The sequence below is a fragment of the Bos javanicus genome, chromosome 17 (genome assembly GCF_032452875.1).
Source record: "Bos javanicus breed banteng chromosome 17, ARS-OSU_banteng_1.0, whole genome shotgun sequence".
NCBI lineage: Eukaryota > Metazoa > Chordata > Mammalia > Artiodactyla > Bovidae > Bos > Bos javanicus.
In genome coordinates this window covers 59,551,024-59,561,892 of record NC_083884.1, presented here as the reverse complement: position 1 = coordinate 59,561,892, position 10,869 = coordinate 59,551,024, and positions in this window count along the sequence as shown.

Below are 10,869 nucleotides of genomic sequence, written 5' to 3'. Positions count from 1 at the left end.
CATTCTTTCTTTTGTACAACAACATGAATCAGCTATAAATATACATATGTCCCTTCCTTCTTGAGCTTTCTACCACCCCCATCCCATCCCTCTAGGTCATCAGAGAAAACTGGGCTGAGCTCCCTGTGTTATATAGCACCTTCCCACTAGCTGTCTATTTTACACATGGTCGTGTATGTACATCAATGCTACTCTCTCAATTCATCCCCCCCTCTCCTTCCCCCACTGTGTCCATAAGTCCATTCTCTACCTCTGCATCTCTATTCCTGCCCTACAAATAGGTTAATCAGTACCATTTTTCTTGATTCCAAGTGCACGGATTAATACATGGTATCAATATTATTAACCGAAGTCATCCTGCTGTACATTAGATCTCTAGAACTTACTCATCTTGCATAATTGGAACTTTGTACCCCTAGACCATTGACCACATTTTTTCCTCCCCCACCCCTGGTAACTACCATCTTTTACTATTTCCATGAGTTTGACTATTTTAGGTTCCACATGTGAGTTCATGGCTTATTACCCTTAGCATAATGTCCTCATGACCTGCTTTGCCTAATAGAAAATGGTTAGGAGTGACATTTGGGGGTCCAGCTTCCACATTCATCCCCTGGGGACCCAGCACCATGCGGCAAAGATGCTGGTCCAGAATGCTGGAGGGAGAGAACACACAGAGAACCGAGACCCCCGTCTAAGAGCCACACCAATGGCCAGTTGTGTAAATGAAGTCCCCTCGGACATTCCGGCCCCAGCCGCATTCTCAGCAGATTGCAGCCGTATGAATGACCCTAGCCCACAACCCCACAGAGAAGAGGTGTGCGGTCCTAGCACAGCCCTGGGAAAATCACAAAATTGTGAGCTAATAAACAGTTGCTGTTTAAGCCACTATCTCTTGTTTACAGCGAGAGATAACTGAAATAGTGCCTTTTAAACATCCATCCCCCAAGAAAGAGTTCTCCAGTCCAGTGGACTGGAACCTGAATTATGCAAATCAGTGATGCCCATTCCTGAGGTGGAGTAAAGGGGATGGCAGGGTGGGTGGGAGAACCCTTCTTGTAGAAAGGAACAGAAGGACCAAACCTTTCATCCTTCAAAGTCCTGATATGTGTGTGTGGTTGTCCTGCAAGCCAGTAACAGCAGTTCACATGAGCTGTTGAGTTTTTTATTGTATCAAAATACACATAACATAAAATTTACCCTTCTAACCATTTCAAGGTGTACATTTCAGCAACGTTAGGTACATTCACCATGCTGTGTGACCATCACCACTACTCACTGCCCCAACAGAAACCCCACAGTTATTAAGCAATCACTCCTCATTCTCTCTTCCCCTCAACCCAAGATAACTCCTTACCTACTTTCTGTCTGTATGGATTTGCCCATTTGGGACATTTCATATAAATGAAACATGCAATATAATGATCTTTTTTGTGTCTGGCTTCTATCACTTAGAATGATGTTTTCAAGATTCAGCCATGTTGTAGCATGTATCATTACATCATTCCTTTTTATGGCTATATAATACTCCTTTGCATGGATAGGCCACATTTTATTTATCTTTTCATCCATTGATGAACATTTGGGTTGTTTCCACCTTTTAGCTTTATCATACAAACTTTGAACTAATTCAGTAGCTGTCAACCAAGGGTCCTTGTGATCCACCCTCAAGGGGACATTTGGTCCCATCTGGAGACACTCCTGATTGTCAAAAATGAGGCAAGGTGCTACTAACATCTACTGAACAGAAGCCAGAGATGCTGGTCAATGTCCCACGATTCACAGGAGAGCCCCACAAGAATGCTGCTGCTGTGACTATTCAGTTGCTCAGTCCTGTCTGACTCTCCATGATCCTAAGGACTGTAGCCCACCAGGCTTTTCTGTCCATGAGATTTTCCAGGCAAGAATACCAGAGTGGGTTGCCAATTTCCTCCTCAAGGGGATCTTCCCAGTACAGGGATTGAACCCACATCAACTGCATTGCAGGTGGATTCTTTACTGCTGAGCCATCAGGGAAGCCCTCACCACAAGAATACTCAAGACACAAATGTCCCCAGTGCTGTGGTAGAGAGACCCTGCTCTAATCCAACCTCTCCCAGCCACCATGGAGGTATAGGGACTATGCCACACTTTCCATTTAGTGTGGATTCTTTCAAAGCCCCCCTCCAATAAATGATCAACCTTCTCTCCTTCCCATCCCAGAATTCACAGCCTGGTGACCAGTTTAGAAATGTGAGATTCTTTTTTAACACCCACTATTTCCAAGAGGGAAATCAAAACAGAACCCTTGAAATCAATTTGCAGGAAAAAAAAAAATAAAAGGATATTTCTGATGTTTTTCTAAGCTTTTCATCCTTTTTAAAAACACGGGGGTCAAGTGGCAAGTGAAGAATAAAAGCAAGTGTTCAAAAGCACGAGCGACCAAAAGTCCACAGAAAATCAAAACAAACCCAGCTCTCAGTGTGCGTAATTACGGGTACAACCCAGTAATGAAAGCTTTATTGGTTTAATGTGATTCCATCAAGTACCAAAAAGCGGGAAGGAGTGGGAGAAAGAAAGAAAATGGATATGAAAGAGCAGAGGGAGGGAGGAGACATGAAAGAGGAATACGAGAGAGCAGAGAGGGTGAAACCAGGAGGCACTGGTAATTAAGCTGCACGTTCCGGGTGTTGGACCAGTGTTTATTCAAAGGAGCAGCAGGAACAGACCTGAACACCTTCTCCAAAACGTGCACCTCTTCATTCAACCAACAGATCACCTGCCAGTGCCGTGTGCTTGACCCTGGTTTTGGTAGCGGGGATCCAGCAATGAATAAATTAGACAAAAATCCTGCTGCTTCCCCCTGGAGCTTACATTCAAGCAGGGAAAACAGCCATTCAATGAAATAGTAGGTGTGGGCCTCCCTGGCAGTTCAGTGGTTAGGACTGTGCTCTTCCACTGCTGGGGGCCCAGGTTTGATCCCTGATCAGGGAACTAAGATCCTAAAAGCCACATGGTATGGTCAAAAAAAAAAAAAACACACAAAGAAAAGTAAAATACATTGTACCTTTGCAGAAAAAAAAAAAAAAAGCAGGGGGAGGGGACAGGAAGCACCAGGGATGGGGGAGATGCTGGAATTTTAGAGCAAGTGGCCAAGGAGGGGGTGATAATCTTTTTTTGACCATGCCACATGGCATGTGGAATCTAGTTGTCTGATTAGGGATCAAACTCATAACCCCTGCAGTGGAAGCACAGGGTCTTAACCACTGGACCACCAGGGAAGTCCCAGGAAGGGGTGATAGATAGCAAAGATCTGAAGGAAGTGAAGGAGTAAGCCAAGGACAGATTTAGGGAAAGATCATTCCAGGTGGGGGGAAAGGATGTGCAAATGTCCTGGAGTGGGATGTGCCTGTGGAGGAAGAGTGAAGGGGTTAGTGTTGGGACAGAGCAGCGGGGAGGCCTGTGGGAGATGGGTCAGAGCCCAGGAGACCTCATTGGGCACAGGAAGGTCTTTGTTTTTCCCCTGAGTGAGAAGTGGGCCCTGGGTGGGGGCAGGGGGTTAGACATAAGATTACTCTCATAGGAATTAGTGTGAGGCACCAAGGGAGGCACCAAGGGAGTGGCTGGTCCTGGGAGGGTCAGTTCCTCCAGGGTCAGTAAGAGCCCAGTTATCATAGCATCAGGAAATAAAACATGCTTAATACAGGGTGACCCACATCCAAGGACTGATCCACGCAGGAGTGTGAAGGTCTGGGTCTCCCATTTTCATTGCTGTATAGTATTCCTTAGCACAAATGTACCCAAATTCCCATTCTTCTTTAATGGATTTTGAGTCAATAGGCTTGTAGCAAAAATAATTTCTCCAAATGGCTAATAAACACATGAAATATTCTCAATATCATTAGTTTCCAGGGAAATTCTAGTTAAAACCAAAATGGGATACTGCTGCTGCTAAGTCGCTTCAGTCACGTCCAACTCTGTGCGACCCCACAGATGGCAGCCCACCAGGCTCCCCCATCCCTGGGATCCTCCAGGCAAGAATACTGGAGTGGGTTGCCATTTCCTTCTCCAACCCATGAAAGTGAAAAGTGAAAGTGAAGTCACTCAGTCGTGTCCACCTTCTAGCAACCTCATAGACTGCAGCCTACTAGGCTCCTCCGTCCATGGGATTTTCCAGGCAAGAGTACTAGAGTGGGTTGCCATTGCCTTCTCCGAAAATGAGATACTAATATATACCAACCAGAATGGCTAATAGTAAAAGTTGGAAAATACCAAGTGTTGGTGAGGATGTGGTCCCACAGTATTCCTCTTTCATCAAACCAAGCTGTGTGATAACTGGGTTCCTGGATGAGAAAGTAACTGTGTTCCCCAAAACCAAAGGAAACCAAGAACCACAGCAATTGAGTACAGATTTTAAATCAACCAATTAGCTCTTCAGTATAAACACAGACAGCAGGCAAATTCACCAGCCCTCCCTCCTAAGCCCCTCATCCAGCCTGCTGTTCCCTGTTAAGGCTATAAACCCAACCATAGTTGAATGTTGTTGTTGTTGTTGTTGTTGTTAAGTTGCTAAGTTGTGTCGGACTCTCTGTGACCCCATGGACTCCAGCACACCCATCTCCCATAGTTCACTAAATTCATGTGCATTGCGTCAGTGGTGCTCTCTAACCATCTCATCCTCTGTTGCCTCCTTCTCCTCCTGCTCTCAATCTTTCCCAACATCAGGGTCTTTTGCACTGAGTCATCAGCTCTTTGCATCAGGTGGCCAAAGTCTTGGAGCTTCAGCTTCACCATCAGTCCTTTCAATGAATATTCAGGATTGGTTTCCTTTAGGATCGACTGGTTTGATCTCCTTGCAGGCTGAGGGACTCTGAAGTGTTTTCTCCAGCACAATTCAAAACCATTAATTCTTCAGCACTCAGCCTTCTTCATGATCCAACTCTCACATCCATACATGACTACTGGAAAAACTATAACTTTGACTAGACAGACCTTTTTGGCAAAGTGATGCCTCTGTGTTTGAATGTGCTGTCTAGGTTTGTCATAGCTTTCCTTTCAAGGAGCAAGTGTCTTTTAATTTCGTGGCTGCAGTCACCATCTGCAGTGATTTGGGAGCTCAAGAAAATAAAATGTCACTTCTCCTTTTTCCCTTCTCTTTGCCATGAAGTGATAGAACCAGATGCCATGATCTTAGTGTTCTTCATGCTGAGTTTTAAGCCAGCTTTTTCATTCTCCTCTTCCACCCTCATCAAGAGGCTCTCAACACCAAACCAAAGGGGCAAAGATGGATATGCCATCTCTGACATAACTGTATGCTTGAACCTTGAGGCTGGAGAGCCAGCGGGCATGTGGATAGTCATCTCTCTTTGACATATTGCCTGAATGCAGGTCTGGTTGTTTTGATAGGCTTTCAAAAAATAAAAATTATAATCTAAAAGGTTACAGTGATGGATATTGAAATCCAAACCCTAAAAGCCTTCTGACTATGGTGTTCCAGGTGGCTCCAAGATATTTTTTTTTCCTTCTTTTTAATCTAAATCATGTTCTCAGACAGCACAGAGCCTGGTATAAATTCTCTTCTGCACTAATCTTTTATATACTTTTATGCTTGTCTGAGATGATTGAACATGACTCATTCATGGTTCTGTTTTCCACCACCGCTGGTCTCTTCCAGTCGGCAACATCTGGTTTTTTGCAGTAAAAGTTTCCCTTAGTCTGTCACATAACTCTGCGGTGTTCTGAGGAGAAGAGGAGTCTACACCAGGGGCTGGTCAAGTGCCAGGAACTGCCATGGACGATAGCAGGGCCGGGATCATCTCTACTATTTATCGATGGTGATATGAAACTGAAAGTCGGCTGAATAAAAACTGTCAGCTCTACAGTGTAGACTGATAGATTTCAACCTTTTATGTATATATATAGAGAGAGTTTTTGCTGCAAATCCTTTTTTTCAAACAAAATTTCAATAAAATTGTGAAGAGTTCCTGTTCTGGGGGAGACACACCCTCCCCTTCACTCTCAAGACAAGTCATGAAGCCCCTTCTCTGAGACGCCAGTGCTCCCAAGAGATTCTCAAAAGCCACTGTGCAAAGCAGGTTCATACCATAGTTCTGGTTACCATAGGTTATCGCCAGGTGATCTTGATTTTTTTCCCCTGCTTTTTCTATATTTTAAATGCTCTACAATGAACATTTATAACTCCATCATCATAAAATAAATTGGAACATCTTAAAGAAAACTGGTATCGTTTGATACTCCTTAAACATACCCCATAAAGCATCAAGTCAGTCTCTGGCAATCAGTCTTTAAGTATAATAACCAAGTGGTAAATACATGCCAGGTACTGTTCTTGGCATAGAAGATACAGTGGTGAATACTGAGAGAGCAGCTGACTTCAAAGGTCTGACAGTTTAACAGCAGGAAGACAGATGCAGGAGGCTTCTGCCCAGCATCACTCCCCAGCAACTCACTTGAAGAATTCCCTGTGAGTTGGAATCCTCTGGGTCTAGAGACCCTAGTACTCAGAGAGAGGCTCAGTAATAATCCCAGGACTCAACAATAATCCCACTCAACTCAAATCTATGGCTGCTTCCTGGTCACTTTGTGGAATTCACACCAGTCCTCCAGAAGGCAGAGCAATCAGCATGCTGGCATGGGTCACTGACCTTGATCATCATCAGGAGACTGGGCTGTAGCACAATGGAATTTTTATGTTTTTTGTTTTTGTTTTTTATTCACTAAGTTGTATCCAATTCTTGTGACCCCATGGACAGTATAACCCATCAGGCTCTTCTGTCCATGTGATTCTCCAGGCCAACAATACTGGAGGAGGTTGCCACTTCCTCCTCCAAGGGATCTTCTAGACACAGGGATTGAACCCATGCCTCCTGCATTGGCAGGTGGATTCTTTTATCTCTGAGCCACTGGGGAAGCCCAACACAATGGAGATAGGGAGGTAATTGCTTGTGTTTGGCAGTTTGCTAGGGCATCTCTTGTTGTCCCCATGCCTAGGAGTAACTGAACATGGATAATACAGCCACCCCGGCCTGATAAGGATGGGGTCACCGTGGGCTCAGACTCCTCCAGGATGAGGATCTGAGTCACCCCACCAGGCCAGTTGCTCAGACCAGAAGAGGGAGAGGGGAACCCGGAATGAATAGTGAGTGGGAGGAAGATGATGAGTGTTTGACATGGAAATATTCATTCATGTGATGGTTGATGACATGGAAACACTTGTCCATGGGATGGTTGATAACATGAAACCATCTGCAACAGTGGGGGCTCTCATCCAGCCCACTTCCCCTCCTCTTAGAAATGTCTTCAGGAATTGGTGACCAGAGTCCTGGAGATACTCCACCTAGATGAAATGAATGTATGTGAGAAGCAAATGGCTCTAAAGGGTGGATTGTAGCAGACAATGTTGGTGTCCTATCTGAACCCTCCTAGCTGGACTGTGCACCCATTCCCCCAGCTGCACTGTTGTTGGCTGAATATAGCTCAGAGCTGACTCATTCTCCATATAATTGGCCAAAATGGAACCGCCTCTTCCAGGAGGCTAAGCTATCCTTCTGTAGGGGAGGCTGGCATGGTGGTACAAAAGCCCATAATGGGGTACCAATTCCATGGAGCAACTTACGTTCCAGATCATGAACTCCTTATTGCAAAATTCAGAGTTAAATTGAAGAAAGTAGGGAAAACCACTAGGCCATCCAGGTATGACCTAAATCAAAACCCTGATGATTATACAGTGAAAGTGACAAATAGATTCAAGGGATTAGATCCGATAGAGTGCCTGAAGAACTATGGACAGAGGTTCGTAACATTGTACAGGACAGTGATCAAGATCATCCCCAAGAAGAAGAAATGCAAAAAAGCAAAATGGTTTTCTGAGGAGGCCTTACAAATAGCTGAGAAAAGAAGAGAAGCTAAAGGCAAAGGAACAAAGGAAAGATATACCCATCTGAATGCAGAGCTCCAAAGAATAGCAAGGAGAGATAAGAAAGGCTTCCTCAGTGATCAATGTAAAGAAGTAGAGGAAAACAATAGAATGAAAAAGACTAGAGATCTCTTCAAGAAAATGAGAGATAACAAGGGAGCATTTCATGCAAAGATGGACACAATAAAGAATACAATACACAACAAAGAAGAGAAACAGAACGGACCTAACAAAAGCAGAAGAAATTAAGAAGAGGTCCAAGAACACACAGAAAAACTATACAAAACAGATCTTATTGACCCAGGTAACCACAATAGTGTGGTCACTCACCTAGAGTCACACATCCTGGAGTGTGCAGTCAAGTGGGCCTCAGGAACTATCACTACAAGCAAAGCTAGTGGAAGTGATGGAACTTCAGCTGAGCTATTCAAATCCTAAAAGATGATGCTGTGAAAGTGCTGCACTCAAAATGCCAGCAAATATGGAAAACTCAGCAGTGGCCACAGGACTGGAAAAGGTCAGTTTTCATTCTAATCTCAAAGAAGGGCAATGCCAAAGAATGTTCAAACTACCGCACAATTACACTCATTTTACATGCTAGCAAAGTAATGCTCAAAATTCTCCAAGCTAGGCTTCAACAGTACTTGAATTGAGAACTTCCAGATGCTCAAGTTGGATTTAGAAAAGGGAGATGAACCAGAGATCAAATATCCAATATCTGTTGGATCATAGAAAAAGCAAGAGAATTCCAGAAAAACATCTATTTCTGCTTCATTGACTATGTTAAAGCCTTTGATTGTGTGAATCTCAACAAACTGTGAAAAATTCTTAAAGAAATGGGAATATCAGACCACCTTACCTGCCTTCTGAGAAACCTGTATGCAGGTCAAGAAGCAACAGTTAGAACTGGACATGGAACAATGAAATGGTCCAAAATTGGGAAAGGATTACATCAAGGCTGTATATTGTAACCCTGCTTATTTAATTTATATGAAGAGTACATCATGCAAAATGCCAGGCTGGATGAAGCTGAAATCAAGATTGCCAGGAGAAACATCAATAACCTCAGATATGCAGATGACACCACCCTTACGGTAGAAAGTGAAGAGGAACTAAAGAGCCTTGTGATAAAAGTAAAAGAGGAGAGTGAAAAAGATGGCTTAAAACTCAACATTCAAAAAGCTAAGATCAAAGCATCCAGTCCCATCACTTCATGACAAGTAGATGGGGGAAAAATGGAAACAGTGACAAGAGTTTATTTTCTTGGGCTCCAAAATCACTGCAGATGGTGACTGCAGCCATGAAACTAAAAGACGCTTGCTCCTTGGAAGAAAAGCTATGACAAACCTAGACTGCATATTAAAAAGCAGAGACGGTACTTTGCCAACAAAGATTCTTCTAGTCAAAGCTATGGTTTTTCCAGTAGTCATCTATGGATATGAGAGTTGAACCATCAAGAAGAATGATTGCCAAAGAACTGATGCTTTTGAACTGTGCTGCTAAAGAAGACTCGAGAGTCCCTTGGAATACAAGGAGATCAAACCAGTCAATCCTAAAGGAAATCAGTCCTGAATATTCATTGGAAGGATTGATCTGAAGCTCCAATATTTTCGCCACTTGATGTGAAGAACCGACTCACTGAAAAAGACCCTGATGATGAGAAAGATTGAAGGCAGGAGGAGAAGGGAATGACAGAGGACAAGATGGTTTTAGACAGAGGACAAGATGGTTTTATGGCATCACCAACTCAATGGACATGAGTTGAGCAAGCTCCAGGAGATGATGAAGGACAGGGAGCCTGGTGTGCTGCAGTCCATGGGGTTGCAAAGAGTCGGATACGACTGAGTGACTGAACAACAATTGAGGTTTCTTTTTTCAAACATGTATCCAGTTGAAAAGACTTTCCTTTCCTAATGGAATTGGGGCATTTGCTAAAAATTGTGTCTGTGTGAACTTGGCTTCTGTTGCATTGATCTATTTGTCTATCCCTGAGGTCGTACTCTTGCTTAGATTTTTTTTCCCCTGACTTACCATCTTTCCCTCATGCCTCATCTCCTAAGAGAACTCTCTTAATAAATTGGTTGGCTAACATTCCCATCACAGGCTCCATTTTCAGGGAAAGAGATTTAAGATTGCAACAGACATGCAGGTTAATTGTTAAATGAGATACTTCCAGGTGCTAATCAGTACCAGGAATAAGTTAAATATGGTAATACTGCAGTAAAGGACTGGCTTGCCTGTGGAAAGCTAGTTTAGCAAAGGTGTCTCTGAGAAAGTGACATTTAAGTCAAGTCCTGAGTCATGACAACATAAGTGGATGGTTGAAAGGCAAGGAAAATAATCACTAGAGCCAAGATGGTCTAGGAACTGAGAGGGAAGAGTGTTGAATGTTGATCTTCAATGTCATGACTGAAGCCAGAAGCATGATGGTCAGAGAAATGGTAGAAACTGGTGCAGAGAAGAAGTTGCCAAGCCAGGAAAGAGTTTATTGAAAAGCCCTTCATATTAGCTGGGAGTTTTGATGAGGGAAGTAGAGATCATTTCAAAGTGTCAGTTGTGTGGGAGGGAGGCTCAAGAGGGAGGAGATTTATGTATACATATAGCTGATTCACATTGTACAACAGACAACACAACATTGTAAAGCAATTATCCTCCAACTAAAAAAAAACTTTTTTTAAATGTTTTTAAGTGTCAGTGGAAAGCAAAGAGTACACCCACCACATCTGCAGGTACTGAGTTCTTCAGGAGCTGGGAGAAACCCACAATCTCCCTGAAGAGGGCTGTAGGGGAAGGTGTCCTTAGGGACAAGATATACAGCCAAGATGCATATGGAGAAAGAATATGATCAGAATTTGAACTTGAACATGTAGCAAAATCAAATGGAGGACTTGTTAAAACACAGATTTCTAGGTCCCACCCCAGGGTTTCTGATTCAGAAGGCTTGAGGTAGGGAC